General features: G+C 43.7%; 12 non-coding genes across 12 annotated transcripts; all 12 read left to right on the plus strand.

Moving 5' to 3' along the window:
* Nucleotides 1–439: 439 nt before the first annotated feature.
* Nucleotides 440–511, plus strand: TRNAW-CCA (transfer RNA tryptophan (anticodon CCA)). The gene has a single exon. It is a non-coding gene; the product is annotated as a tRNA-Trp (tRNA).
* Nucleotides 512–1,103: 592 nt separating this feature from the next.
* TRNAW-CCA (transfer RNA tryptophan (anticodon CCA)) lies at nt 1,104–1,175 on the plus strand. Its single transcript has one exon. It is a non-coding gene; the product is annotated as a tRNA-Trp (tRNA).
* Nucleotides 1,176–1,739: 564 nt separating this feature from the next.
* Nucleotides 1,740–1,811, plus strand: TRNAW-CCA (transfer RNA tryptophan (anticodon CCA)). Its single transcript has one exon. It is a non-coding gene; the product is annotated as a tRNA-Trp (tRNA).
* Nucleotides 1,812–2,403: 592 nt separating this feature from the next.
* TRNAW-CCA (transfer RNA tryptophan (anticodon CCA)) lies at nt 2,404–2,475 on the plus strand. The gene has a single exon. It is a non-coding gene; the product is annotated as a tRNA-Trp (tRNA).
* Nucleotides 2,476–3,067: 592 nt separating this feature from the next.
* TRNAW-CCA (transfer RNA tryptophan (anticodon CCA)) lies at nt 3,068–3,139 on the plus strand. The gene has a single exon. It is a non-coding gene; the product is annotated as a tRNA-Trp (tRNA).
* Nucleotides 3,140–3,731: 592 nt separating this feature from the next.
* Nucleotides 3,732–3,803, plus strand: TRNAW-CCA (transfer RNA tryptophan (anticodon CCA)). The gene has a single exon. It is a non-coding gene; the product is annotated as a tRNA-Trp (tRNA).
* A 592-nt stretch (nt 3,804–4,395) lies between these two features.
* On the plus strand, nt 4,396–4,467 carry TRNAW-CCA (transfer RNA tryptophan (anticodon CCA)). The gene has a single exon. It is a non-coding gene; the product is annotated as a tRNA-Trp (tRNA).
* A 592-nt stretch (nt 4,468–5,059) lies between these two features.
* On the plus strand, nt 5,060–5,131 carry TRNAW-CCA (transfer RNA tryptophan (anticodon CCA)). The gene has a single exon. It is a non-coding gene; the product is annotated as a tRNA-Trp (tRNA).
* Nucleotides 5,132–5,723: 592 nt separating this feature from the next.
* TRNAW-CCA (transfer RNA tryptophan (anticodon CCA)) lies at nt 5,724–5,795 on the plus strand. Its single transcript has one exon. It is a non-coding gene; the product is annotated as a tRNA-Trp (tRNA).
* Nucleotides 5,796–7,051: 1,256 nt separating this feature from the next.
* TRNAW-CCA (transfer RNA tryptophan (anticodon CCA)) lies at nt 7,052–7,123 on the plus strand. Its single transcript has one exon. It is a non-coding gene; the product is annotated as a tRNA-Trp (tRNA).
* A 1,256-nt stretch (nt 7,124–8,379) lies between these two features.
* TRNAW-CCA (transfer RNA tryptophan (anticodon CCA)) lies at nt 8,380–8,451 on the plus strand. The gene has a single exon. It is a non-coding gene; the product is annotated as a tRNA-Trp (tRNA).
* A 592-nt stretch (nt 8,452–9,043) lies between these two features.
* Nucleotides 9,044–9,115, plus strand: TRNAW-CCA (transfer RNA tryptophan (anticodon CCA)). The gene has a single exon. It is a non-coding gene; the product is annotated as a tRNA-Trp (tRNA).
* Nucleotides 9,116–9,511: the final 396 nt, after the last annotated feature.

The raw sequence follows: 9,511 nt of genomic DNA on the forward strand, positions 1-9,511 counted from the left end.
CACTCTAAAAAAATGGAGTGAACAGGTCATGTGACCTGACTGCGCTCTACGCAACCTTGATTCAAATACACATGCATCAGGGCTCCACTTTTGGTACCCAAAAGAGGCTGAAGACTTTGTCAAAAGATAGCTTGACGGCACTTCAGATGCTGGAGAACCTAGCCCATATGGGGATCAAAAGCTGAAACCTCCGTGTTATTAGAACCACGGTTTAACAAAAGTGAGCAAGCAGACATGACACACAATGCCAGTTTTTGCCTCCTGCATCTAGTTTGACATGCAGCAGCAAGAGCTTGTTGCGCAACGGTTGTGCGTTTCACTCCACATCCGAAGATTGTGCCTAGAAATCACATCCAAATCAAATCAGACTTTTCATGATCCAGTACAGATACATGATCGAAAAGAGTGCTGAACAGGGTCAGAGCACTCAAGTTTCATTGACCTTGTGGCGCAACGGTAGCGCGTCTGACTCCAGATCAGAAGGTTGCGTGTTCAAATCACGTCAGGGTCATCTGACATTTTACTCATCAACTACAAAAAATTGTTCAAAAACACTGTGGAATTGGGTTACGGCAAAAAAACAAACTTCTTTGACCTTGTGGCATAAATAAGCGTCTCTCAATAGAAGACCAGAAAGTTGCATGTGAAAATGACATTTGCACCACACTCTAAAAAAATGGAGTGAACTGGCCATGTGACATGACTGCGCTCTACGCAACCTTGATTCAAATACACATGCATCAGGGCTCCAATTTTGGTACCCAAAAGAGGCTGAAGACTTTGTCAAAAGATAGCTTGACGGCACTTCAGATGCTGGAGAACCTAGCCCATATGGGGATCAAAAGCTGAAACCTCCGTGTTATTAGAACCACGGTTTAACAAAAGTGAGCAAGCAGACATGACACACAATGCCAGTTTTTGCCTCCTGCATCTAGTTTGACATGCAGCAGCAAGAGCTTGTTGCGCAACGGTTGTGCGTTTCACTCCACATCAGAAGATTGTGCCTAGAAATCACATCCAAATCAAGTCAGACTTTTCATGATCCAGTACAGATACATGATCGAAAAGAGTGCTGAACAGGGTCAGAGCACTCAAGTTTCATTGACCTTGTGGCGCAACGGTAGCGCGTCTGACTCCAGATCAGAAGGTTGCGTGTTCAAATCACGTCAGGGTCATCTGACATTTTACTCATCAACTACAAAAAATTGTTCAAAAACACTGTGGAATTGGGTTACGGCAAAAAAACAAACTTCTTTGACCTTGTGGCATAAATAAGCGTCTCTCAATGGAAGACCAGAAAGTTGCATGTGAAAATGACATTTGCACCACACTCTAAAAAAATGGAGTGAACAGGCCATGTGACCTGACTGCGCTCTACGCAACCTTGATTCAAATACACATGCATCAGGGCTCCACTTTTGGTACCCAAGCTTGATGGCACTTCAGATGCTGGAGAACCTAGCCCATATGGGGATCAAAAGCTGAAACCTCCGTGTTATTAGAACCACGGTTTAACAAAAGTGAGCAAGCAGACATGACACACAATGCCAGTTTTTGCCTCCTGCATCTAGTTTGACATGCAGCAGCAAGAGCTTGTTGCGCAACGGTTGTGCGTTTCACTCCACATCCGAAGATTGTGCCTAGAAATCACATCCAAATCAAATCAGACTTTTCATGATCCAGTACAGATACATGATCGAAAAGAGTGCTGAACAGGGTCAGAGCACTCAAGTTTCATTGACCTTGTGGCGCAACGGTAGCGCGTCTGACTCCAGATCAGAAGGTTGCGTGTTCAAATCACGTCAGGGTCATCTGACATTTTACTCATCAACTACAAAAAATTGTTCAAAAACACTGTGGAATTGGGTTACGGCAAAAAAACAAACTTCTTTGACCTTGTGGCATAAATAAGCGTCTCTCAATAGAAGACCAGAAAGTTGCATGTGAAAATGACATTTGCACCACACTCTAAAAAAATGGAGTGAACTGGCCATGTGACATGACTGCGCTCTACGCAACCTTGATTCAAATACACATGCATCACGGCTCCAGTTTTGGCACCTAAAAGAGGCCGAAGACTTTGTCAAAAGATAGCTTGACGGCACTTCAGATGCTGGAGAACCTAGCCCATATGGGGATCAAAAGCTGAAACCTCCGTGTTATTAGAACCACGGTTTAACAAAAGTGAGCAAGCAGACATGACACACAATGCCAGTTTTTGCCTCCTGCATCTAGTTTGACATGCAGCAGCAAGAGCTTGTTGCGCAACGGTTGTGCGTTTCACTCCACATCAGAAGATTGTGCCTAGAAATCACATCCAAATCAAATCAGACTTTTCATGATCCAGTACAGATACATGATCGAAAAGAGTGCTGAACAGGGTCAGAGCACTCAAGTTTCATTGACCTTGTGGCGCAACGGTAGCGCGTCTGACTCCAGATCAGAAGGTTGCGTGTTCAAATCACGTCAGGGTCATCTGACATTTTACTCATCAACTACAAAAAATTGTTCAAAAACACTGTGGAATTGGGTTACGGCAAAAAAACAAACTTCTTTGACCTTGTGGCATAAATAAGCGTCTCTCAATGGAAGACCAGAAAGTTGCATGTGAAAATGACATTTGCACCACACTCTAAAAAAATGGAGTGAACTGGCCATGTGACATGACTGCGCTCTACGCAACCTTGATTCAAATACACATGCATCACGGCTCCACTTTTGGCACCCAAAAGAGGCCGAAGACTTTGTCAAAAGATAGCTTGACGGCACTTCAGATGCTGGAGAACCTAGCCCATATGGGGATCAAAAGCTGAAACCTCCGTGTTATTAGAACCACGGTTTAACAAAAGTGAGCAAGCAGACATGACACACAATGCCAGTTTTTGCCTCCTGCATCTAGTTTGACATGCAGCAGCAAGAGCTTGTTGCGCAACGGTTGTGCGTTTTACTCCACATCCGAAGATTGTGCCTAGAAATCACATCCAAATCAAATCAGACTTTTCATGATCCAGTACAGATAAATGATCGAAAAGAGTGCTGAACAGGGTCAGAGCACTCAAGTTTCATTGACCTTGTGGCGCAACGGTAGCGCGTCTGACTCCAGATCAGAAGGTTGCGTGTTCAAATCACGTCAGGGTCATCTGACGTTTTACTCATCAACTACAAAAAATTGTTCAAAAACACTGTGGAATTGGGTTACGGCAAAAAAACAAACTTCTTTGACCTTGTGGCATAAATAAGCGTCTCTCAATGGAAGACCAGAAAGTTGCATGTGAAAATGACATTTGCACCACACTCTAAAAAAATGGAGTGAACAGGCCATGTGACCTGACTGCGCTCTACGCAACCTTGATTCAAATACACATGCATCAGGGCTCCACTTTTGGTACCCAAAAGAGGCTGAAGACTTTGTCAAAAGATAGCTTGACGGCACTTCAGATGCTGGAGAACCTAGCCCATATGGGGATCAAAAGCTGAAACCTCCGTGTTATTAGAACCACGGTTTAACAAAAGTGAGCAAGCAGACATGACACACAATGCCAGTTTTTGCCTCCTGCATCTAGTTTGACATGCAGCAGCAAGAGCTTGTTGCGCAACGGTTGTGCGTTTCACTCCACATCCGAAGATTGTGCCTAGAAATCACATCCAAATCAAATCAGACTTTTCATGATCCAGTACAGATACATGATCGAAAAGAGTGCTGAACAGGGTCAGAGCACTCAAGTTTCATTGACCTTGTGGCGCAACGGTAGCGCGTCTGACTCCAGATCAGAAGGTTGCGTGTTCAAATCACGTCAGGGTCATCTGACATTTTACTCATCAACTACAAAAAATTGTTCAAAAACACTGTGGAATTGGGTTACGGCAAAAAAACAAACTTCTTTGACCTTGTGGCATAAATAAGCGTCTCTCAATAGAAGACCAGAAAGTTGCATGTGAAAATGACATTTGCACCACACTCTAAAAAAATGGAGTGAACTGGCCATGTGACATGACTGCGCTCTACGCAACCTTGATTCAAATACACATGCATCACGGCTCCAGTTTTGGCACCTAAAAGAGGCCGAAGACTTTGTCAAAAGATAGCTTGACGGCACTTCAGATGCTGGAGAACCTAGCCCATATGGGGATCAAAAGCTGAAACCTCCGTGTTATTAGAACCACGGTTTAACAAAAGTGAGCAAGCAGACATGACACACAATGCCAGTTTTTGCCTCCTGCATCTAGTTTGACATGCAGCAGCAAGAGCTTGTTGCGCAACGGTTGTGCGTTTCACTCCACATCAGAAGATTGTGCCTAGAAATCACATCCAAATCAAATCAGACTTTTCATGATCCAGTACAGATACATGATCGAAAAGAGTGCTGAACAGGGTCAGAGCACTCAAGTTTCATTGACCTTGTGGCGCAACGGTAGCGCGTCTGACTCCAGATCAGAAGGTTGCGTGTTCAAATCACGTCAGGGTCATCTGACGTTTTACTCATCAACTACAAAAAATTGTTCAAAAACACTGTGGAATTGAGTTACGGAAAAAAAAAAAACTTCTTTGACCTTGTGGCATAAATAAGCGTCTCTCAATGGAAGACCAGAAAGTTGCATGTGAAAATGACATTTGCACCACACTCTAAAAAAATGGAGTGAACTGGCCATGTGACCTGACTGCGCTCTACGCAACCTTGATTCAAATACACATGCATCAGGGCTTCAATTTTGGTACCCAAAAGAGGCTGAAGACTTTGTCAAAAGATAGCTTGACGGCACTTCAGATGCTGGAGAACCTAGCCCATATGGGGATCAAAAGCTGAAACCTCCGTGTTATTAGAACCACGGTTTAACAAAAGTGAGCAAGCAGACATGACACACAATGCCAGTTTTTGCCTCCTGCATCTAGTTTGACATGCAGCAGCAAGAGCTTGTTGCGCAACGGTTGTGCGTTTCACTCCACATCAGAAGATTGTGCCTAGAAATCACATCCAAATCAAATCAGACTTTTCATGATCCAGTACAGATACATGATCGAAAAGAGTGCTGAACAGGGTCAGAGCACTCAAGTTTCATTGACCTTGTGGCGCAACGGTAGCGCGTCTGACTCCAGATCAGAAGGTTGCGTGTTCAAATCACGTCAGGGTCATCTGACGTTTTACTCATCAACTACAAAAAATTGTTCAAAAACACTGTGGAATTGAGTTACGGCAAAAAAACAAACTTCTTTGACCTTGTGGCATAAATAAGCGTCTCTCAATGGAAGACCAGAAAGTTGCATGTGAAAATGACATTTGCACCACACTCTAAAAAAATGGAGTGAACAGGCCATGTGACCTGACTGCGCTCTACGCAACCTTGATTCAAATACACATGCATCAGGGCTCCACTTTTGGTACCCAAAAGAGGCTGAAGACTTTGTCAAAAGATAGCTTGACGGCACTTCAGATGCTGGAGAACCTAGCCCATATGGGGATCAAAAGCTGAAACCTCCGTGTTATTAGAACCACGGTTTAACAAAAGTGAGCAAGCAGACATGACACACAATGCCAGTTTTTGCCTCCTGCATCTAGTTTGACATGCAGCAGCAAGAGCTTGTTGCGCAACGGTTGTGCGTTTCACTCCACATCCGAAGATTGTGCCTAGAAATCACATCCAAATCAAATCAGACTTTTCATGATCCAGTACAGATACATGATCGAAAAGAGTGCTGAACAGGGTCTGAGCACTCAAGTTTCATTGACCTTGTGGCGCAACGGTAGCGCGTCTGACTCCAGATCAGAAGGTTGCGTGTTCAAATCACGTCAGGGTCATCTGACATTTTACTCATCAACTACAAAAAATTGTTCAAAAACACTGTGGAATTGGGTTACGGCAAAAAAACAAACTTCTTTGACCTTGTGGCATAAATAAGCGTCTCTCAATAGAAGACCAGAAAGTTGCATGTGAAAATGACATTTGCACCACACTCTAAAAAAATGGAGTGAACTGGCCATGTGACATGACTGCGCTCTACGCAACCTTGATTCAAATACACATGCATCACGGCTCCAGTTTTGGCACCTAAAAGAGGCCGAAGACTTTGTCAAAAGATAGCTTGACGGCACTTCAGATGCTGGAGAACCTAGCCCATATGGGGATCAAAAGCTGAAACCTCCGTGTTATTAGAACCACGGTTTAACAAAAGTGAGCAAGCAGACATGACACACAATGCCAGTTTTTGCCTCCTGCATCTAGTTTGACATGCAGCAGCAAGAGCTTGTTGCGCAACGGTTGTGCGTTTCACTCCACATCAGAAGATTGTGCCTAGAAATCACATCCAAATCAAATCAGACTTTTCATGATCCAGTACAGATACATGATCGAAAAGAGTGCTGAACAGGGTCAGAGCACTCAAGTTTCATTGACCTTGTGGCGCAACGGTAGCACGTCTGACTCCAGATCAGAAGGTTGCGTGTTCAAATCACGTCAGGGTCATCTGACATTTTACTCATCAACTACAAAAAATTGTTCAAAAACACTGTGGAATTGAGTTACGGAAAAAAAAAAAACTTCTTTGACCTTGTGGCATAAATAAGCGTCTCTCAATGGAAGACCAGAAAGTTGCATGTGAAAATGACATTTGCACCACACTCTAAAAAAATGGAGTGAACTGGCCATGTGACCTGACTGCGCTCTACGCAACCTTGATTCAAATACACATGCATCAGGGCTCCAATTTTGGTACCCAAAAGAGGCTGAAGACTTTGTCAAAAGATAGCTTGACGGCACTTCAGATGCTGGAGAACCTAGCCCATATGGGGATCAAAAGCTGAAACCTCCGTGTTATTAGAACCACGGTTTAACAAAAGTGAGCAAGCAGACATGACACACAATGCCAGTTTTTGCCTCCTGCATCTAGTTTGACATGCAGCAGCAAGAGCTTGTTGCGCAACGGTTGTGCGTTTCACTCCACATCAGAAGATTGTGCCTAGAAATCACATCCAAATCAAATCAGACTTTTCATGATCCAGTACAGATACATGATCGAAAAGAGTGCTGAACAGGGTCAGAGCACTCAAGTTTCATTGACCTTGTGGCGCAACGGTAGCGCGTCTGACTCCAGATCAGAAGGTTGCGTGTTCAAATCACGTCAGGGTCATCTGACATTTTACTCATCAACTACAAAAAATTGTTCAAAAACACTGTGGAATTGGGTTACGGCAAAAAAACAAACTTCTTTGACCTTGTGGCATAAATAAGCGTCTCTCAATGGAAGACCAGAAAGTTGCATGTGAAAATGACATTTGCACCACACTCTAAAAAAATGGAGTGAACTGGCCATGTGACCTGACTGCGCTCTACGCAACCTTGATTCAAATACACATGCATCAGGGCTCCAATTTTGGTACCCAAAAGAGGCTGAAGACTTTGTCAAAAGATAGCTTGACGGCACTTCAGATGCTGGAGAACCTAGCCCATATGGGGATCAAAAGCTGAAACCTCCGTGTTATTAGAACCACGGTTTAACAAAAGTGAGCAAGCAGACATGACACACAATGCCAGTTTTTGCCTCCTGCATCTAGTTTGACATGCAGCAGCAAGAGCTTGTTGCGCAACGGTTGTGCGTTTCACTCCACATCAGAAGATTGTGCCTAGAAATCACATCCAAATCAAATCAGACTTTTCATGATCCAGTACAGATACATGATCGAAAAGAGTGCTGAACAGGGTCAGAGCACTCAAGTTTCATTGACCTTGTGGCGCAACGGTAGCACGTCTGACTCCAGATCAGAAGGTTGCGTGTTCAAATCACGTCAGGGTCATCTGACGTTTTACTCATCAACTACAAAAAATTGTTCAAAAACACTGTGGAATTGAGTTACGGAAAAAAAAAAAACTTCTTTGACCTTGTGGCATAAATAAGCGTCTCTCAATGGAAGACCAGAAAGTTGCATGTGAAAATGACATTTGCACCACACTCTAAAAAAATGGAGTGAACTGGCCATGTGACCTGACTGCGCTCTACGCAACCTTGATTCAAATACACATGCATCAGGGCTCCAATTTTGGTACCCAAAAGAGGCTGAAGACTTTGTCAAAAGATAGCTTGACGGCACTTCAGATGCTGGAGAACCTAGCCCATATGGGGATCAAAAGCTGAAACCTCCGTGTTATTAGAACCACGGTTTAACAAAAGTGAGCAAGCAGACATGACACACAATGCCAGTTTTTGCCTCCTGCATCTAGTTTGACATGCAGCAGCAAGAGCTTGTTGCGCAACGGTTGTGCGTTTCACTCCACATCAGAAGATTGTGCCTAGAAATCACATCCAAATCAAATCAGACTTTTCATGATCCAGTACAGATACATGATCGAAAAGAGTGCTGAACAGGGTCAGAGCACTCAAGTTTCATTGACCTTGTGGCGCAACGGTAGCGCGTCTGACTCCAGATCAGAAGGTTGCGTGTTCAAATCACGTCAGGGTCATCTGACATTTTACTCATCAACTACAAAAAATTGTTCAAAAACACTGTGGAATTGGGTTACGGCAAAAAAACAAACTTCTTTGACCTTGTGGCATAAATAAGCGTCTCTCAATGGAAGACCAGAAAGTTGCATGTGAAAATGACATTTGCACCACACTCTAAAAAAATGGAGTGAACTGGCCATGTGACATGACTGCGCTCTACGCAACCTTGATTCAAATACACATGCATCACGGCTCCACTTTTGGCACCCAAAAGAGGCCGAAGACTTTGTCAAAAGATAGCTTGACGGCACTTCAGATGCTGGAGAACCTAGCCCATATGGGGATCAAAAGCTGAAACCTCCGTGTTATTAGAACCACGGTTTAACAAAAGTGAGCAAGCAGACATGACACACAATGCCAGTTTTTGCCTCCTGCATCTAGTTTGACATGCAGCAGCAAGAGCTTGTTGCGCAACGGTTGTGCGTTTCACTCCACATCAGAAGATTGTGCCTAGAAATCACATCCAAATCAAATCAGACTTTTCATGATCCAGTACAGATACATGATCGAAAAGAGTGCTGAACAGGGTCAGAGCACTCAAGTTTCATTGACCTTGTGGCGCAACGGTAGCGCGTCTGACTCCAGATCAGAAGGTTGCGTGTTCAAATCACGTCAGGGTCATCTGACGTTTTACTCATCAACTACAAAAAATTGTTCAAAAACACTGTGGAATTGAGTTACGGCAAAAAAACAAACTTCTTTGACCTTGTGGCATAAATAAGCGTCTCTCAATGGAAGACCAGAAAGTTGCATGTGAAAATGACATTTGCACCACACTCTAAAAAAATGGAGTGAACTGGCCATGTGACCTGACTGTGCTCTACGCAACCTTGATTCAAATACACATGCATCAGGGCTCCAATTTTGGTACCCAAAAGAGGCTGAAGACTTTGTCAAAAGATAGCTTGACGGCACTTCAGATGCTGGAGAACCTAGCCCATATGGGGATCAAAAGCTGAAACCTCCGTGTTATTAGAACCACGGTTTAACAAAAGTGAGCAAGCAGACATGACACAC

This window comes from Eleutherodactylus coqui, chromosome 2, assembly GCF_035609145.1.
Source record: "Eleutherodactylus coqui strain aEleCoq1 chromosome 2, aEleCoq1.hap1, whole genome shotgun sequence".
In the NCBI taxonomy this organism is placed as follows: Eukaryota; Metazoa; Chordata; class Amphibia; order Anura; family Eleutherodactylidae; genus Eleutherodactylus; species Eleutherodactylus coqui.